At 41.9% G+C, this 4,879-nt stretch overlaps 1 pseudogene; it reads left to right on the plus strand.

Moving 5' to 3' along the window:
- Window positions 1–3,082, plus strand: LOC119525527 (annotated as a pseudogene).
- Window positions 3,083–4,879: the final 1,797 nt, after the last annotated feature.

Here is a 4,879-nt window from a genome sequence, read left to right on the forward strand (position 1 = left end):
ATGTGTGTCGGAAGCCCTAGGACCCGGCTGGATGCGGAGCGGGGCAGCTGGCAGCATCTCCGCCTCGTGATCTACCCAGGCCCAGGGTCCCCGCGGGGCCCGGAGCGCCATGGCTGGGAGGCGGCGGCGCCTGGGAGCTGGTTCTGTGCGGAGCCCGCGGTCGGCGGCGGCGTCTCCTGCTTCCAGCACCTGCCCGGCGGGGACCCGGCGACGGCGAGGTGCCCCTGGCCCTGCTGCGCGGGGAGCCCGGGCTGCCCTTGGCGCTGCTGGCGGAGGACCCCGGTCACCCCCTGGCGCTGGATCCTGCCTCGGTGACGGGAACTAGGACTTCAGCCCGGCCGGGGCGGCTCCTCGCTGCGCTGCTCCAGAGAGGGGGAGAGCGGCGGCCGCGGCAGCTTCTCATCTCTGAACCCGCAGTAGCAGCAGCCGCCGCTGGTCAGGGCGAACTCCGGGGCTGCGGGGCTGCGGGAGGGGGACCAGGGGAGAGGAAGGCAGGTGGCCCGGCCCAGCTATGAGGTGGTGGTGGTGGAGCTCGGCCCGGAGGAGGTTCGCTGGTTCCACAAGCAGGAGAAGAAGACCTGGAAGCCCTTCATCGGCTACGACTTGCTCCGCGGCGAGCTCGCCTTCTGCACCCTGCTGCAGGCCAAGGGGGTTCGGTTCCAGGCCTAGGACCCAGGCGGCAACAATGTGTGCAGCCCGGCCTCCAGCTACATGGGAGGATGAGGATGACCGCGCCTGAGGCTTCTGCCTGGCAGGAAGGAGCCCGAGGTGGTGGAGCTGGTGAATATGGGACACATGTGCATGGGGGCCTACTCTAGGAGGTGGCTATCTCCCAAGGAGAGTGCTACCCGGTGTACTGGAACCAAGCTGATAAAATACCAGTGATGCCTGGGCGGTGGTTTACTGATGGTACTTGGCAGCCTCTAGAAGAAGAAGAAAGTAACTTAATTGAGCGTGCACATCTCGGCTGTTTTAGGGGTCAGCAAATGCAGGAAAATTTTGAAATCGAAGTTTCAAAATTCATACATGGAAAAGATGCTATTCATAGTTTAAAGTGTAGTGGAAGCCAAATGAACTGGCACAGTGTGGGTGAAGTATATCTTTACAGTGATGCAACATCTAAAATTGTTAAGAACAGTTACCCAAAAGCTGGCATTTTCTAACGCATCAAGTAGTGGGATGAGACTTCATAGAGGTTATGTAGAGGAAGCCATCACAGACTACCTATACTGTATTTGTTGTGCATGTGATTGGGCAGAAAATGGACCAGGGAAGGACAATCAAAATTCAGCCATGATGAGAGAGGCTGCAAGGAAGATTTGGGAAAAGCATTTTTTTAACCATGCAACACATGTTGAATTTCTGCCTGAGCCGCAATCAAGACTTGTTCTTGATGGAGATGCTGTTGATTCTGTTACTCCTGACAAAGTATGAGGTTTAAGGGATAGGTTGAACATCAGCGCAATGGATGTAATGTATTACATTAGTACACTATATAGGGATGAACTAGTTAAAGGCATTGAGTAAGAGCTGAATCGATTTTATTCCCTTTTCTCAGTACCCAGACTTTGAAGACAAAGGGGGTAAAGTCTCAATAGCATCACATTCCTTGGGATATGTAATCCCTTATGACATCATGACTGTCTGGAATCCAGTTTGACTCTATGAACAGTTACTGCAGAAGGAAGAATAGTTGCCTGATGAACAATGGATGAGTTATAAAGAATGACATCTTCTTGATGAACTCTATATAACAAAACAAAGGCTGAGAGAAATAGAAGAACACCTGCCTTAAAACTTAAGGCAGAGAATTTCTTCTGTATAGGATCCCCACTAGCTTTTGTTCTTGGCATTGCATGGCATCTCCCCAGGAAACACTGGAATTCAAGGCCATATTTTGCCTAGAGAGGTTTGTAACTAGTTACTAAATGTTTTTCGTCCAACAGATCTAGTGGCTTATAGATTAGAACCATTAATACTGTAACACTGAAGCAACATTTCACCTGTTCAGATCTACTGGTTCAATATTTCAGATCCTCTACCTTATGAGCATATGAAGCCAAGCTTTCTCAATCCAGCAAAAGAGCCTACCTCAGTTTTAGAAAATGAAGGCATTCCAACCATACCAAGACCAGAGACCTCACCAGTCTTATCTCACTGACACTTTGGGGTATCTACAACAAATACAGGCAAAGCAAGCATATAATGAGCAGCTAGCATTGGAAAGGGGCTCAAAGGAATGTTGTTCTCAAGATACAGATGTTCATCTTCACCGCACCCATCTGAGATATCAAAAGACCCAATAGAAGATGAGAAGTAGCCAGTTGTCTCACCTCCTACTACCACTGTGGCAACACAGACCCTTCCACACAGCAGTTCTGGCTTCCTTGATTCTGCATTGGAATTGAATCACAGGATTGATTTTGAATCAAGAGGAGGTCTTGTGGAGAGCCACTATTGGTCAGCTGTCACATCATATACAGCCTATTGGTCGTCCTTGGATGTTGCCCTCTTTCTTTGGATTTTCATATACAAACATGAGCACAGTAATGATGCCAAACCCAATTTAGATCCAATCTGAACAAAAATCAATAATGGCCCAAACTGTTTTGTTGTTGTTGTTGTTGTTAAAACATTGAGATTTCAGGTTTAAGTATATTTTGGTTTGGTTAGGGCAAGAAATACCTGAGTTTAAAAGCATTTTATTAAAAAAAAAGACTTTTTTTCATTACTAAAGAAGTTATTTGCAGTTTTCATCATTTTTATTATGAATCTGACAGAAGCCCTTGTACAGCATCAAGCAAGAAAGACCTAGAAGAGGGGAAAGTTTGGGTGAACTGCATGTAAAAGTTATAAAGCATGATCTAATTTCTTCTGAATATAGAGGCATTTCAATGAGTTCAATCTAATGTATTGATCAAAATATGTTATAAATGTAAAATGGTCAAGGTCCAGGGTATTCTATGTAAAGATCATGAGATGATATCTTTATTTTAGTTTCTATGAAAAGTCCATCTCCACAATTCCATTGAAAGCAGTTTAACTGATTTAAAATGCTTTGAATTTAGCCTGTTTATAAAAACTAATGATAAAAAAGAAACTATTTGAACTACTGTATTTAAAAAATATTACCACTGACTAATTGCTGTATTTTATTGTATGAAACATTACACTTTTTTTTACTGTTTTCTTTAAGCCTAATTTAGGAAACATATTTATTTTCTGTTGTGTTATGACCTTTTTTTTTCCTCAGAACTCCATGTTTTTACTCTTCAGATGAGTATGCAGACACTGGGATACTTTCAATATATTTTTATTAAAAAATGATGATTTCACACAAATAATACCAGTTCAGTTATTTTGAAAGAAAAAAAAAAGAACTTTTTATTATATCATATGTACCTCAGAGAAAACTAAAGTATTCTAAACTTGATATGGAGTACTCCTTTATGGGTACATTTCATTAACTTTATTGAAAAATTAGTAAACTTCTTTGGAGTATGGAGTATGACAACTATTTTAAATGAATAAACATTTGTGTGCCAATCAACATAAATGAAGGGATGGAGTGCCACTAACAAATTTTAAAGTGTTTAGGGAAATGTAATTGAGGCCTATAAGGCACAATATATCAGGAGGGGTTTCCCTCAGCTGTACTTGTTTCCAAGGTGCTATTCATCTAAGGAACTCAAAGGGCTTTAAAAAGTATTTGTTCAACAATGTATGTATGCTCCTTAAGGTAAGTTAATTGCATTATTTTCATGTTACATATGAATACACAACTAAGACACCAAACCATTTAATGTGACTTGAATTAGATTATCATAGCAAATCATAAGAGTGTAGATTAAGCCAAACCATATTCTTTTATATGATGTTCAGTGGCTAGTAGTTCACATGTGACCTCTTAGTTGTTTGTAAACAATCATAATAATAGAAGTTGCAATCCATAGTTGGGAGAAATGGCTGTGAAGCCTGTATTTAATCCTACTTGTCTTCTACTGTTTTGGGCTTTCACACACAGAGAAGATAGGACAGTTTAGTAGCCTTCTTTGCCACAACAGAACCTCATGTTTGAGTGGCTTCCACTAGGCTCCACTAAAGGTGCTGTTTTTGTTTATTTTGCAAGGATTGTCTCAGCTTCCCAGTAATCTGACAAACTGGGGACAAATATGGTCAGTTGCACACCTCAACTACTCTCTTCTTTATAAAATAGAACGAGTGGCTTGTAGATTTTATTCAGCACCATCAGTACTCTTGTCTATTTTGGCCTTTCATTCAATGTGCACAACATAAATTTTTAGTGTTTAAAAAAATCCTAAGGCTCCAAGACTAAGTTTGTGACTCACTAAGAAACCACTGCTATAAAAGGCTCTTAATGAGATCTTAGCAAAGCTGAAGCAATCGCTTTTAAATTTAGAGATTTCCTATGTACTCAGGTCATTTTCATAGACTTTATTTCATCAGTCTAATTTTGCTCTCAGGAAAATCAAACTCATGTCAACTGCTTGCATTATTAAAAGTAGTTGAGCATATGTTCCTGTGGCTGATATAACACTCAAATGCCTAAAAGTTTTAAGGGACTCTTAACCATGGGCATGTGAAGAGCCCTTTTCGCCTGAAAAGAGTGGAAGTTGGTCAAACCATTTAATTTGATATCTTGCATAAAAGGTAGAGTATGTTCCCATGGTCATAGGAATAGCACTCTTTCCTTTTTTTCAAATTGAGAAGTCAAATTTAGCCACTGGGAGTTTTTTGGATTCTTGGAAACAACAGCAGCCAACAATCCCTTTTCAAAGTGAGATCCTCTGAAGTAGCAGACAGATGTTTTGTATTTAACACAATTCTCAGTAGAGATGGTGGTTTTGATTTTATAGTA

Source organism: Choloepus didactylus (assembly GCF_015220235.1).
Source record: "Choloepus didactylus isolate mChoDid1 chromosome 25 unlocalized genomic scaffold, mChoDid1.pri SUPER_25_unloc2, whole genome shotgun sequence".
NCBI classification, from domain to species: Eukaryota; Metazoa; Chordata; class Mammalia; order Pilosa; family Megalonychidae; genus Choloepus; species Choloepus didactylus.